Genomic DNA, 16974 nt, shown 5'->3' on the forward strand with positions numbered 1-16974 from the left:
CGACCAGGATGTAAAGACCGAGAGCCTCGGTTAGGGTGAGAAGAGTAAAGGAGTGATGAGAGTATTGTGTATGTGTGTGTGCGTGCTTGTGGATGTATTTAGTGCCTATAAAGAAAAAAAAAGATTTGGTTATTGTAAAAGAAAATGAGGAATTTTTAATCTCGCCATCACAATGATTAAGTTTAACCAACTGCCGCATTATGTGTGAGGCCTTTAATTCAAATTCCAGCAATAAAAAAAAACTCAAATCAAAAGAATGCTTGGAAAATTTGAGTGATTAAAATACCCAGATTCAGAAGCTCAGGTGAAATAAAATGTGTTCTCATTGTAACTAGGTGACATTTGGAGGACTCTTGTATTCCTACTGAACAATTTCTTCAGCGAGAAGCCTGCAAGATCCAGTTGGGACTGGAATGAAATGGTTCATAGAGTAGAGGAAATAAACAGGTCGACACTTTCTGTGCAAAACTAAATACATTTTTTCTCACTCATATGTACAATTGAGATTTTCTGAAACTTATTTTAATATAAAATGTCATATTAAGACACATCCTCATGTCTTAGAGACATGCAGAGTATGGAGGTACACCACCTACCATCTGACAAGACACAACTGTCACTTTGTCTGCACATGACAACAAAGACATTAGGGTAACACTGTGGTTATGTCAGATGAATTAGGGTTAAGATGTGGTGAGGCAATTAAAACACTTGGTTAAGGACAGGGGAAGGTTGTGGTTACTGTGAACAAAAAGATGACATTTTAATCTATGATGGGGCACAAGATGGTCTCTGCCATTAAAAGTCAGACACTCATCCACCGCCCTGAACAAATCTGGTTTGTTGTATTTTTCTTGGTTGAGACAGATTCATCATATCGTGTTTTGTAGTGATGTTTCAGGTGATCGTATCAATTTATACTGTGGTGATTTTCACTCTCCTCATGCTTGGATTTGAAACTTAATTCTTGTGTTTTTCATTAGAGTAAGCGCAAAAGGCTCGTTTACATCACTTGTCTTGGATCAGATGTAAAAACGGCATCTACACCCCTGAACATTAACAATGGTGCTGCTACGGAAGCCCTGAGAGGCAAGAGGCATGTGAGAAAAATACATTTTTGGAGATTCATATTCTAAGTCTTATTATCTTAATTGTTTTGTTTTTCTACCATGTTTATGCGTTCCTGAAATAAAATAAAATAAAATAAGATGAAATAAAATAAAATAAAATAAAATAAATAGCATCTGAAACAGGTGGGAAAAAAGTTTTGCCAGTCGGGGGGAAAAAAAAAAAAAAAAAAAATCAGGATTATTTTTTGAGTTAGCATTTTTACATTTTTTTTTTTAACATCTTTTTTAATTTTTATTTTTTTTGTCAATACAATTCGTGCTTAAAGGGATAGTGCACCCAAAAATGAAAATGCAGCCATTATCTACTCACCCATATGCCGATGGAGGCCCTGGTGAAGTTTAAGAGTCCTCACATCCCTTGCGGAGATCGGCGGGGGGAGCGGCTAGTACACCTAATGGCAGACGGCGCCCCAGACTAACGTCCAAGAACACAAAATTGAATCCACAAAGTATCTCCATACTGCTCATCCGTAGTGATCCAAGTGTGCTGCAGCCGCAACATAAAAAGTTGTTTCGAAAAACATCATATGAACTCTGTTTTTATCCTCACTGTAGCCTGTAGCTCTGATTGCTTCCCTGTACTCCATATTTTTCACATAACTTTCAAGTAACCTAGAGAAATGTTTCTGGCAAACATTTTTTTACACATGGCAAAACTTTTATTCCCAGATGAAAAAGTAACCTAGAAAGATAATCCTGGCAAAACTTTTTTTTTTTTTAACCTGTTCTTAAGTCATACACACAGGAGGCAAAAAATATGTCAGACTTAAGAAATGGATCACCAGATTTTTTTTCCCCTCACTAGCTTCTCAGGGTTTCCGCATGCTTCCTTGTCCATATGTTTGGTCCTAAACATTCACCTTCACCATGTTACCCTTCTCTCACATTAGATCTGTTATTTGTCTCTGTACTGCTCATCATTTGGTGTGTCTTGTCATTTGTTGATGCAACTTGGGGAGAATTTAGGAGCGCTTGGTTTGCTGAAACAAATCTCCCCTCTAATCCAAAGATGTACGCAGCATTGTCATGTGAGAATGAGATGATATATGATATGAGCCGAGGCAGTCCAGCCCCAGGAAATACTGGAGTAGTTGGTGTAGTGGGACTGAACGAAAGTGTGTCTGTGGATGTGTGTGTCAGCCGAGAGAGAAGGCTCCAGCTAAAGTGAGAAGAGACTCTTGACACTTGTAAGTGAGAGAAGACTGGGAAGTGTGGATATGTCTTCTCTCCTTTCCTTTAACTTCTCTTTGCCCAGAGAAGATGAACTGAGTTCATATGCTCCTTTTCAGCAACTCCTTCAAAATCACTCAGTTACACACTTCACACCTGGGAGCTACCGAGTACAACCACAGTATTATACTGTTGGCTCTGAATGGTTCCACTTGGAGCAGTTAGGGATTAAGCACTTCCCTCAAGAGCAGCTCACTGGTAAAAGGGAGGAAGAAAGCTCTTTCTCTCCCCTTATTCCCAGATTCCCTCAGTCACCCAAGGGATTAGAAACAGTGACCATCTTTTCATAAGCCTGTTTCTCACCAGTCGTTTCCCCTCAGTATATGCTACGGCCACCCTTGTGTGTCTGAGACAGTGAGGAGAGACAGAGCGTAATGAATTGTTATCCTCGGGCAGCTCAGGCTAAATGTTGGGGTTTAAGTAAATATTCAGTGTGCTCTTCAGCATGTGCTAACGTTTGGCAACAAGGCCAAGACAGGGCTTCACACACATGAGAATGCGAGATCCTATACTAACAAATGCCATCACATTCTCATCCAAAGTCTTCACATATTGCTGATTTGTCAGTTAATTTTCACCTCTACATATCATGCGCTAGGTATCCTTTGGCATCTGCTCTTGACGTTCCGGGATGGACTGTCAACAAAAGCACGTGACTAGGTTAAGGCAACAACACACATGGTTGGGTTTAGGAAAGAAGAACAGGGTTTGGCTTTACAGTGTTAGGGGAAGTGAACACCGGCCTCACAGGTAAAAGTCAATGGTTGTCGGACCCATCCATCACCCTACTCAGACATTTGCTGCCTTAGGAACCTGTGCATCAGCTCTATGCACAGCCTACACCGCCGCTGCCCTACGCCATTGTGAACATTTATACTTGTGCGGTGGTGTGTCTGTGTCACTCTGCAGTTACACCTCCAAAACCCTAGTAGGCGGTGGGGTTTCTGTGATGTGCTGTAAAGTTTAGTTGATTCAAAACACACATTAAACACACATTAAACATGGCTTAATAGAGACAGTTTCAAACACAAGTACACAAATCAGCTTCTCTATAACTCGCAGCATTCACAGACAAACACTTGTCTTTATCTGGACACATTTTCCCCACAAATACAACATGCTAACGTTTTTAGCACAAGCCTATGGCATTTTACATTGTATAAATTAGCATAGCAGCTAGCAGACTTTTCCTCTGCTCATATGAAGCCAGGGACAACAGCAACATTTAACAAAGGTAACATTTCAAAATTCAGCTCCATTACAGCTCACAAGGTTCACTGACAAAACGACTGTCTTATTCTAAACACGTTTTCGAAATAAATAACGTGCTAACGTTATTAGCACAAGCCTATGGCATTTTACATTGTATAAATTAGCCTAGCGATCAGCAGAGATTTCCTCTGCTCATATGAAGTCAGGATAAATCACACACAAGTCTTTGAATGCTACTTGTGGAGGCTTTCTGTCTACACAATTTATTTCTTATTTGTGAAATTAAAGTAAATAAAAGCTTCCTTTCCACTGAGGGAAATGGTTTCAGCTTACAAAAGTAGACAGGAGGTCTGTGTCACTGTGATGTGTAGTTACATTTCTGGGGAGGTGAACGTCAGGCGTTCTTGACCTGCAGCAGTTCCCCCCTGACACCCCCAGGCAACGTTAAACTATAACGGCAACCAGCTGCACATCACACCGATGTGAAAGTATGGTTTTTTCCTTGGTGTCTGACACCAGAAGTTAGTGTCTGTCGGATTTCGACGACTTCACAGTGAGACCGGGTTGCAGAAGTAAGTGGTTAGGTTTAGAAAAAAACGTCATACGGTTTTGCACTACATTCGGACTTCGGAACAATGGGTTTAATATGGTCAGAACAATGGGCTGTCGGGCCAATGGGCAGTTCTCGTATTATACTGTCATGACAGGTGCCGTTTGGCGTACTGACTTATCATAACACCACGAAAGGTTGTGTCCAGTCATATTACAAATTGACAGTGCCTGCCACAGGAGGTAGCTTTTGGCATTGTTTCATTTTTATGTATTTAAAAATTGCTTTATTTCATTGCAAATCTAAAATATAATGGTTACAGGTTTAGGTTCTTTAACCTTGGCATATTTTTATGTATGAATTACTTTAAAACTTATACTTCTAAGTTAAAATATGGGCCAATGTGTATCTTTCCCACTCAAATGTGAGACATGCTGTACTGCACTAGACTCTGATAAACCTTCAAGCAGCAGAAGCCTTTTAGAATGATGAATATACAGCACAGCCTTTCACTCCAGCTCTGAAACAGGCATGCTGATACATAAACGTAGGCTTATGCAATAAAGTCTGTGCTGCTGTTTTCTAATTTAAAAATATTGGCTTTGGTTTTGTTGAGCAGATTCAGGCTAAAAAATATTGTGAGACTCTGGCCGGGATGAACGGCGCTGTGTTGGACACGAGCCAAACTCTCAGTCCCATGCGGTACTCTGTTACATCGTATGCGCTTTAGCATCCTGTGGCAAACATCCACCGTCTTTCTTTGCCCTTACAAAGCCAGCCCACAAATAGTCATTGTGGTCTGGCAAGGCTCAACAGGCATTCTAGAGACAGGTCTAATTTCAAACAGACTGTAGAATAAATGATTGACATGTGCTCTCCTTTGCTGGGACGTAATGTAAACCTTTCCTGCACCTGATTGGAAGAACATGCCGGGCGCTGGATTGTCACTGATCTTTACTTTTAGTCTCCAGACTGGAAATGCTGCTCAGTGCATGTGAACATTTTGAGAGACTGATAGTTTTGTCAACGTCTAAAATTGTCTGGTTCATTGTCTTTTTCTTTTCCCAGTGGCTGTTGACACTAATAGATCTTGGTCTTGTTGACGGACGACTTGTTAGAGTCTCTTTGGGGACTTTTTAAACTTGATGGGAATCCAAATACAAAAGAATCTGACCAAACATCCACTCCATCCCGATCCTGGATTGACCAGATGGTCGGGGTGGTCAAGCCTAGCGTGACCTCGCTTTACAACTTCTAGACAGAGATACTGTGAATAGCAAAAGACAAAGAGGTAAAGGGAGCTTGAAAGGCATCGGACTATGGGAGGAAAATAGAGAACAAATAAAATGTAAAGATTTAAAAAATAAGAGTGGACGTAGAAAAGAGGGACAGTTTCTTAAGTGCGTACATGTGCGTGCGTCACATCCCATTCTTAGCAAGCCTTCAATCAAGATGTGATTTACAAGCCTGGGTTTCTGTTACCACATTTTACTGCCTACAGGCCTGTGAGCAGGGGCTTTTATTTGGCAGGAGCTTAAACTCTAAGAGTAACAAGTTGGGGTTTTTTATTTGGCAGCGGTTTCCAACTGCAATGGTTTTCTTCAGGTTTCCTGACCGCAGAGCAGAGGGGGGGGAGGAGGGGGGTAAGGGGGAAAGGAGGAGGAGGAGGAGGAGGAGGAGGAGGAGAAAAAGCAGGCAGGAGACGAGGAGAGCGGGAGAATGAAGAGGGGGAAGGCGGTGTGATGATGTGATGTGAAGGTTTGTGTTCGTGTGTGTAAGACAGAGACAGAGAGAAGGATCCGAGTGAGAGTGTGTGAAAAGGCATCTTGGAGGTAGTCTGACAACATGAATCTGCCTCAGTACCACATCCAGACAGATGTAGACCAACAGGTAACCAGCTACAGTGTGCTACTCACTGTACTGAAACCTGCCTGTATACGCTGCCTTCCAGAGTGAATTTTACTTCAAAATGTAGTCATGAATTTGTACAAAAGAGTGCCTTTTCTGTTGTTGTGGTTGGGTGGATCCCCTGGGTGAAGCAACTCCAACTCCACCCACCATTTTCGATGAACCAGCTCAAGAGAAGGCCTGGTGCAATACATACAGACAATAAATGTCAAGGTATGTAGCGCTCAGCTCAACCTTTTTTATGTGCCAGCAGTGTGACGAGCCCATGAGTGTCCAGTCTGCATCGAGTGCTGCATGTTTGCTGTTTTCTTTTGTTCACTGAGAGTTGAGAAATATTCGGCTTCTGGTAAAACCCCACAGCTGCTTACCACTAGCCCCTTTTACACTGCCAGATTTTCGGCGAATGTTGGGCCATTTTGCCAGCAAGCTGCGAGCGTTTAGACACACAGAGGCGGATTGGCGAGTTGATCCAAGGGGCCCAATTTTCCGCCTCGTAGGGTAGACATATTGGCGGAACCTTTTTGGTTTAAACAGAACGAGGCGGCTTTCCACCATGGGAGGGGCTGTTGATGACTTGTAGGAGGAGCTGTTGATGACGCCGCACATGCGAGCCACTGGCGGTGGATAAACAGGAAACAGCTGATAGCAGGAATTAGCGAGCAGCTAGTAGCAAGAGGGAAATACAAACCTGACAGACACTGTAAAGATGAGCAACTGGGGAGACAAGGAATTGCGCGCCCTCCTTGCCCTCACAAACAAAGAGGCCATTAACCATCAAACGACGGGGACGGTGAAGAACGGGCCGACTTGTGCAAGAATCGCTGAAGGATGTGGCAGAGTGAGATTCAGATTCTGTTACAATATTAATAGTTCAACTAAATAAAATCTACCACAAATTACACATTTAAACAGCTCCCAAATACAAAAAATGTCTGCTCTAATCATCACGCTGTAACCTGTGACAGGTTATGATACGGATATGATATGGAACCACCGCGGAGTCAGTGATAATTTCATTCTAGCCATGCTTGTTGTTGCTGTGGGTAACAGTATGATGTCAATACGTCAACAAGCCGAAATATCAAGAGTATCACAATATGAATTGTTCATATCATATTAAAAATGATACCAACATTATTGATGATAATATGGCACAACCCTACATCACACAGCTGAACAACAATGGAGGGGAATACTGAGACATGTTGCACATTTTCTTAGCTTGTTCACTGTATTACGTGAATGTAGCTGTCACATTGAACGTCCTGCTGAAGCCTGTGTAAATACAGAGGCTGTGCGATTGCACTGGGGCCTGTGAGGTGGGGGCACATAGAGACAGTGGGCCCTTCAAAATGTGTTGGGTGAAGAATAGGCCCTTATAAGTGATTGCCAACTTTGAAATATGCCTGTGTTCAAAGAAGAATTCTCATTAAAATCAAAACCAGTGCCATTTGCTGTATATTGAGAAATATTTACGTGATGTTGTCTAGGGTTGTCATGAGAACCGATACTTCGGTATCAAGTCGATGCCAACATGCAAAAAATACGTCAGTACCTGTTTTTTCTCGGTACCATAAGTACCGGATACAACTTTGCCCTCAGCGGGCTGTGTCGATTCCTGTCAGAACTGATGGGGGTAGTATACATGCGTCAGTCGGTCCGAGGACGAGCGCCCAAGAAGAACTCCTGTTCTCCATCGTCTTTGCTAGAAACATGGCTTGTACAAGTGCTAGAGCTTAGATCGGGCCCAAAAAATCCAGCCCAACTCCACCTGAGCCCGTGCATGTTCTGTCTGAGCCCAACCCGTCCCTTTAACTGTAATTATGAGCCCGAGCCCAGTTTAAACCTGACATTTTTCTTTTAAGGATATTATCGTGGTATTGAATGAGTATTGAGAATCGTGGAAATTCACTGGTATTGGTATCGACTACAGAAATTCTGGTATCGGGCCAGTCATAATAGTGTGCACCAATTGCAATTGACTTACGCCACTGTCTCAAACTCCATATGGAAAACAAAGGAGCAAATAGAATAGTAGGATAAAAGAATAATAGGGTACAACCTTAAAACAGTCATCCATGTCATTGAACAAGCAGCACACATGATAACAGCCTCACAATGAAGTTTACTTACAAAGCACTGAAATCAGGATACAGTAGGTAATTTGCAAAAACAAGACAAAATGGTGGTAATGCTACATATATCACTCCTGAACCTTAATCACCACTTGGAAATCCCTTCACCGTGACAGCCCTGTATGGATGGTTTTAATATTACATTACCTGTCCAGGAATCCAGCATCATTGCCAAGTCTTGCATCACCCACATGTTATGCTGCCTTCAAAGCAAGGGACAGAAATACAAAAATAGATGAATAAATATTCATTTATTATTGACATTTAGGGAGCGCGACGCCCTCTGTATCGAGGCATGCCCCGATCAGACTTACTCTGCCACTCAACTGGTGCAAGATGAAGACAACGTGCGGAACAAACTGCAAACTTAGCATAATTAATTCCACTTTCACACACTTTTGAAACTTTCAAAAGCAAAATCAATGTCTGTTCGAAGGTGACGGTGGTCGCAAGTGCCCTTCCTGTCACTTTGGCTCAGACGCTTTCTTAGCTTTTGCCAAGATAATGTCAGTCCATCCTCCCCCTTTTTTTCCCCCTGTACATTTCCACCCTCCAAAAATCCAACTGAAACACAGAACGCATCATCTGTGGGATGTTCATGCTCAGGTCACTGCTTGGTGAAATTACAGAGTGGATACATATTGTACCATTACACCGCTGTGAGTGAGGAGGAGGAGGAGGAAGAGGAGGGGATGCGGGAAGCACAAGAGCAGGAGGAGGAGGTGGAGAGCATGAGACGAAAGAATAAAGATGTTAAAAGGGGATGAAGGGGGAAGGTGGAGATGAATAGACGAGCCTGAAAGAGCAGGTGAGGAGGAGGAGGAAGGAAAAATATGTGGGAAAGGACAAGGGTGGGAGAGAGGATGAACAAGCGGTGGAGGAGTACAGAGACGGCGGACACAGGAACAGTTGGCTCGGGGATTAGTTGGCTCTGTCACTGTAAACTGTTTCATTGAGTAGTTTCCCTGTTGAAAGTTTAAACCCACTGAGACCTCTGTATACCTCCTCAGAAAACACAGCGCAGGATGGTTGGTCACACTGATGTGGGATCTGACCAAACGTCTGAAATGTAAATAAAGAAACTCTCACTCTCTCTTTTTTCTCTCCATCCTTCACCTCTTTCATCTCAGCTTCCTGCTTCTTCCTTCTCTCTGTGATGCTTGGATTCCCTCTCGACCTTCACCCCCCTCTGCCGCACGGATACAGTGTGTACCTGTTTAGCAGAAATGATGGCACATCCTGTGCACACCGAACCACGCGGATTTGTAACCTGAGTCACGTTATGATGGTGCAAACTTGATTATTTGTCTTTCTCTGCTCTGTGCTGTCGGGATAACAGATCAAATCCTGCCTGCATTTGCTTTGGAGCAAAATGTTTTCATTGGTGTCTAATAAGCGTACATCTCCCGGGGCGACACATTACACCCCCATACTTTTGTCCAAAAACCTTCTACATACCTATGCCCTGGAGTAGTTTTTAATTCAGAGTAGTTTTAAAGAAGGGGGCTGCTTGAGAGGCATCTAGCAGCAGAATCACCAGAAAGAAATGTTGGTATTGTACATTTCTGCAAATCACAATTTCTAAAGTGACATAGTACATATAGCAAACCCCGGAGGCCTGTACTATGAAGCCAGGTCAACTTACCCAGGATATCTTCTCGTTATCAGCTTGACTAACCCTAACACTGGACATCTGGATAACTGGTACTACAAAACTGGTTATGAACTAGTTCAGTCAACTCTTCGTGTTACTATCCAGCCACAAGTGCGTTCATGTGGAAGAAGCGAGGCTGTTAATTATGAGCGACATCATCAGAACCATGAGTGAAGTAGGCTGCTTCATATTATATGAGATGAAACAGTATCGAAAGTGACTGTCACTGAGAGACAGTAAAATGTCAGTGGCGTGGGAAGTAAACGATACTCTGTATTCATATTACGGAAAATGTAGAAACAATATAAATACTATCCAAAAATTCACCTTTAGTCGAGACTAAAACTACATGTTGGTATCACTAGACTATATGTGACATTAGTATAGACTATTGTTTTACTATGTAGTTGGATAATGATGAAACTACTCTGAATATGTCACATAAAACACTTTAAAGTAACAACAGACAAAAAGTAGCCGTTAATGACTGATGAGGTCCGTTTTGCATTTATGATAACGGGAGCCAATTAACAGTGTGTGGATTATTTTACTAATTAAATATTATCTGTTTTATCCTAGTTCTCATCACACAGGTGTCTCGTGTTATGTTGAGCTTCAGTGATGAATCAGAAGCCCCTTTTACACTGCCAGATTTTTGGCGAATGTTGGGCCGTTTTGTCGGCAAGCTGCGAGCGTTTAGACACACAGAGCCAGATTGGCGAGTCGATCCGAGGTGCCCAATTTTCTGCCTCGTAGGGTAGACATATTGTCGGAACCCTTTTAGTTTAAAAATAACGAGGCGACCTTCCGCCACGGGAGGGGCTGTTGATGACGCCGCACGTGCGACCCACTGGCGGTGGATGAACAGGAAACAGCTGATAGCAGGAATTAGCGAGCAGCTAGTAGCAAGAGGGAAATACAAACCTGACAGACACTGTAAAGATGAGCAACTGGGGAGACAAGGAATTGTGTGCCTTCCTTGTCCTCGCAAATGAAGAGGCCATTAACCATCAGATGACGGGGACGGTGAAGAACGGGCCGACTTGTGCAAGAATCGCCGAAGGATGTGGCAGAGTGAGATTCAGATTCTGTTACAATATTAATAGTTCAACTAAATAAAATCTACCACAAATTACACATTTAAACAGCTCCCAAATACAAAAAATGTCTGCTCTAATCATCACGCTGTAACCTGTGACAGGTTATGATACGGATATGATATGGAACCACCGCGGACCACAACCGCGCGCCCTCCTTGTCCTCGCAAATGAAGAGGCCATTAACCATCAGATGACGGGGACGGTGAAGAACGGGCCGACTTACGAGAGAATCGCCTAAGGACTGACCAGCCGTGGCTTCCCTCCCATGTCACTGTTTATGTCACATGCTGAGCTACACGTTTTGTTGTTTTGTTGCGCAAAACTTACTAGGCGCATTCTGTATGAACAAAAGTAGGCAGGTGGCATTTTGCCACACTTCCCGTTTTTGTTTTTATACTGCCAATGCTGAAAAAAGACTGATTGGGCTTTCCTGCAAATTTGCACAATTCCTATCTAAAAAGGGCTAGAATGTAAAATATCAAAACTATCACTGTGGACTAAAATAAACTTTACATACGTTAAAACCCTGCTAAAATCATGTGTTAAGTGTTGAAAACAATCTCTGTGTTTGTTAGAATCTGTGTTTTAAAACCAGTGGAAATAGAGCCTTGAAACAATGAAATTTTTCTACTGACCTATAACAACATTTAGGCTCTTCATTTTTACCTGAGACTCCGGGCTTTCGTCCACGGATACTATTTTCTTCAGTGATCTGATTGGTCAGAGGTCGAGGTGCTGACAGCCTGTGATCCGATACTCTAAACATACCCTGCTCTGGAGCAGGTTAGCTGTTTAGCATCAGTTGCCACAGTGATTTATCTTGGTAAAAAGAGAACCTGCCTCATAGTGCTGAAAACCCAGAGTTAACCCTGAAGTTGCATCGCTAACTGCACATCCTGCTTCGTAGTACAGGCCTCGGGCCAGACAATGGTGAGGCGTACTGATGCTTTCAAAAGTCAGAAAACATCGCAAGACCTACAAATCACACACAAATAAATACAATCAGCTGTTACCTGTCTGCACATAACCACGATCCATAAATACCATATCAAATACATATAAACACTGTCAACCTTTCAGCATCACAGTGAGGTTGGTTACTGATATTCAATTAAGCCTGCAGCTGTTTTTAACATGACAGCTGTGACAGCAATACATTTAAATTTAAACACTCGTTTACTGTCTTGTCAATCAAAACACAATCGCCACACAGAAACCATTAAACATTATATGACACTGTACCTTGTTCCCATTCCAGCCGGGTGCTGAACTATACAAGAAACAAGAGCTTGATATTGCAGGGCAACTTTGCTTATCTTCCCTCCTTTGTTCTCAAACTTTTCTGCTCTACATCCTATTTCCTCTAGTAGAAGGTGTCAAAATAAAAGTCCCATATGATCAAAAAGGGGACCACCAAAATAAAGGCTGACCAGTTGCTGTTTTTCTAGCGAGGATAATGGCACAAAAAGCTGTTGTTTACTCAAAGACATTGCTGCATTTTGTGCCATTGTTTCTCCCCCAAGAGATCACTGTGATTCCTGCTGAGATAGTGGCACGAAAAACTGCAGGCTTCTGTTCAAGACCGACAAACAACAAACCATTTGTGATTTGGCCATAGCTGCATTTCTAGTGGCTTTTTTTCCAGCCATTAAATATCTGTTTTTTAGCTATCAATTCACTGTTTTTCCAGCGAGGATGATGGCACAAAAAGCCCTTGTTTTTTTACAAAGACATTGCTGCTTTTCCTACTGGGATAGTGGTATGAAAAACCGTTGTTTTTCACTGGGATATCACTGTGTTTTCTTCTGGGAAACCTTCATGAAAAGCAACTGCTTTTTGCCAAGACATAGCTGCTTTTCCTGCCCCTAAAACATGATCTTTATCTAATCATAATCAACAAGGTTTCAAACTATCTGCAAATGTAAATGTAACTGATCTGTGGTTTGCAGAAATATACAACGCCAACTTTGTCTTTTCTGGCAGTTGTGTTGCATTTAGAATGGATCAGCTCGTTTGAACATTTCTTTGGCAGCAATCCATCAGTGTTACATTAAATATGTCGAAGAATAGTTGGAACCTTGAAGTGCCTTTCAGACAAATAAAAACATTTTTATTCTAAGCAAATGTCGTGACAGTCATACAGGTTATCTGTGATCTCCATTAACCTCACTGTCTGAATGCACGTATTACCCGAACCTCGAAGATATTGTCCCACAGGTTTCAGTTTACCTCTAATAAAAAAAATTCTGCAGAATGACAACTGCTGCAGAGGCAGCAAAAGTGTCTGTCTGAACAAAGTGCTCACGTCTTTGCTGGATCCTTTTCAGGGAGCACTTTCATCATTTGACAAAAAAAAAAAGCTGATCCTGTCACGATGAAAAATTTATTTGAATGTGCTTGAGGTACACATAATTTATCTTGCCAGACATTAGAGGCCTAAAAAATGGAGCAAAATTCTTGAAAGGAAGGTAAAATACAATGTGTTTTTTTTTTCTCCTTGTCTCTCACCATTAAATATTCATCTAAATACCGCTTTACCCCATCTAGTTGACACAACAGTTGCCCCATTTTATTTTTCATGAAGCCAGCCTGTTGTTAGTGATGTCTGAGTGTGTGAATTAACTCCTCTGTCCTCTCTCCTGAAACTCTTCACACCAGCAGGAAGCTAAAAAAAAAAATAGGCCAAGGGCTGATGCATATACATATTTCTTTTTTCTCTCTGACTCATGATTTGGAGTTTATTTATTTTGAAAGGTGTGACTGAGCGGAAAGATGTGGCTTTTTGAAATCCTCCTTAAAGTTCTACCTCTACTGTGACCCAAATAGAAGAAAGGAAAATTAAAATTCTCTCCCCAATCCAATTAATCAGTGGAAGAGCAGGAAATGCCTGGCACCGTGTGAACCACAACTTTTAAAGAAATTAGAAAAGTTGTTTGTAAGAACTGTTATTACCCCAGACTGATTTCTCTGACTGTCTTTTCTACCATATTTTTGTGGCTGGTTATGAATCTTAAAACCACATACAAACTTTAGAGTATGTTGGAGCTCAGCTTGGCTCTCTTCTTCTTTTCTGACTCCTGCTGAGCACCAACTGTCTGGGTAGATCGTAGAAGCTTATTTGGCTGCCGAGCGCTGAATAAAAGTGTACACTCTCTCCCAAAACATTACATTCACTGGAGACTGAATATAAGTTTTGAGCTTGATTTAATTCCCAGTCATGTATTTGTGCAGCTGATTTTTTTTTCTGTGGATAACTTTGCAAACTCTCAAATTCTCAAATCTAAATAACGAAAAGTGTTGTTTACCAGCACTCTTCACATGCTGTTCCAAATGACTGCTACAGAAACTATCCATAAGGGTGTTTACTGTGGTGTCAAGTCTAGAGGAAGTTTATTTAAGTAAACAAAACTTAACTTCAGAAAGCTCTTTGTCAAGATTGGGAAAAGACTGTTGCCATTAAAATAAACCATGGTCTGCAATGCTTCGTATGACCAACCATCCACAGGAAAAACAGTGATTACTGACCAGTGCTGTTTCTGTTGCCTCTCATCTCGTCTCTACTCTTTGTGCGGGTATCTCACCTGGTTTGTGTTGTTGAGTGTTTATGTGTGTTGTATGTTGGTGTTGTGTTCTTATGTGTGGACACCAAGAGGAGTCATTGCTACCCTGGCAGCAACCAACAGGCATTCAAGTTAACAAACACACAAATAACTGACTCCAGTCACAATGCTTATCAGAATGCACAGATTTGATTGCCTGAGTAGCATCAAGTTAGATTATCTAAAATATAACTAGTCTGTGAATTTCTTTGGCAGCTAACCAGTTATATAAATGCTATCAGCACTTTGCCTGTTAAAATAGAAACGCTAAGTCAAAATGTGATCATCTTACTATATAATGACGAAAACTCAAGAACCCATAACTTCCAGTTATATAGATTTTCTGCCATTTTGAATTTTTTGAAAAACACTTCAAATCGATCTCTTCCTAGGAAGTTTGAGCGATCTGCATGAAACTGGGTGAACATAATCTAGGGACCAATATCTAAAGTTCCCTCTTGGCAAAAGTTGGAAAACTTACTCAAACTGAGCTTCTATAAGGCAATGAATATTGCGGAGGGCGTGGCTCATCACATAAAGGTGTATAACATCTCAAGGGTTTCACCCATCACCACGCAACTTTGTAGGCATATGACCACACATAATCTGAGGGGACCCCTCCATTATTAACCCCATCAAACAAAATGGGGGCGCTAGAGAGCTCATTTCTTATCTAGGCCTAACCGCCATATGGATTTTTACTAAACTTGGTAGATATGTAGAACAGGACGCCTCAAGGTGACTGGAGAAATTTAACTCTAATTGGCAACTGGGTGGCGCTATAACAACAGAAAAATGCTTAAAAATGGCTAAAATGCGACTGATCGCTGTGGCTCCCCCTGTGGACCAATGTTGTTGTTTTTTTCTAATTTTTGGTACGACTAAGTCATGGTATGGTATGCTGCTGCAACAAAGGCTAGCCGCACCTTTCCCATGTGAGTGTGCGCCCCACTTTAAAGTCAATACAACATATAAACACTTTAACTATCTGCCTTTCAACGTGCTACCTCAACTACTAATGTACAGTTTTAGCCCACTAACTATCCCACTATTGGCAATGGTACTACTGTACTTTCAATAAAGCAATCGTACTATCAAATTCACACAAACTCTGTCTGAATACATTGTTCTTCTTAATGGGTTCAGTTGACTATTTAATCTGCAATTTCCTTTGACCTGTATCCCAAACACACACCATGTGAAACTGTACGTGGGCAACTGTGCACTCAATGGGTATGGACTAGTTAATTATTATTATCCTTCAGCTGATGCTTACAGGAAGCAATGTAGCACACACATGTCGACAGGGAGGTGATGCCAGGGCGCAAACCGAGTTACCACTCCCATCTCTAGTAGAATTACGAGATTTCTTGTCCCGTGCGAATCGGACATTTATATTACAGACATCCCGTGGTAAACTAACATTAGTCCACATCCCTGTGTAAAACTAATCCCATCCGAATAGTACTTTGGATGACGTACACTTTAAGTGATGCGTGGATCTTCAAGCATTGATGCATACTAATTTTGACCGGATTATGTCAACTGCATATATTCTAATCCTCACTTGAAGAAGAGCCTTGTTCCTGTGGGCTCTGGCAACACTACATCCCTGAGCTTGCCTTAAAGGACTAAACGCGCAAACCCTCTATTTTTAATCATCCCATGGAGAGAGACTCTCACTTCAGCCTGTTGTATTTTGTTCTGAGGGATGGCAGATTAACAAGGGGGACTCATGTTGGTCATTATGCTAACACGGGGGATGGTGTCCACTCTCATCTCCCCTCAAGTCATCTACTGACTATGCCCTGACTTTTCCTCTAGTGCCACTGTTTGGTTTGCCAAAGTGCTGTACAATCTAGAAAGCACTGAAGTATTAAAATACAACTATAGAAATAGAAAAATACAGTATTAGAGCACACAGTACATATAAATATTAAGAGTAACAATAGAAAACAAAATAAAGTGCACAATAGGCACAAAATTCAATAAAAACAGTCCATACATCGGCAACGTTCGGCTCAACATGCGTCAAATGCTAACGAGAAAAGATGGGTCTTCAGCAACGACTTAAATATCTCAAGAGTCTGGGCAGATATAATATACAGTGGTAAGCTGTTCCACAATTTTGGGGCAGCCACCACGAAGGCTCGGTTGCCTTTAGTTTTGAGCCTAGATATCAGGACATCTAGAAGCAACTCATTTGATGACCTCAGTGCTCTAGCTGGTGCGTGAACATGGATGAGTTCAACTAAGTATTGGGGGGCCAGACCATTCAATATCTTAAAAACAAACATCAAAATCTTAAAGTCAATCCTGCAGCGGACAGGAAGCCAATGCAAAGAGGCCAGAACTGGTGTGATGTGGTCACGTTTTTTTGTGCTGGTCAAAAGGCGAGCAGCAGCATTTTGCACTACCTGCAGACGCCGCAAAGAACGTTTATCTAAGCCCACATA

The sequence above is a fragment of the Epinephelus lanceolatus genome, chromosome 19 (assembly GCF_041903045.1).
Source record: "Epinephelus lanceolatus isolate andai-2023 chromosome 19, ASM4190304v1, whole genome shotgun sequence".
NCBI lineage: Eukaryota > Metazoa > Chordata > Actinopteri > Perciformes > Serranidae > Epinephelus > Epinephelus lanceolatus.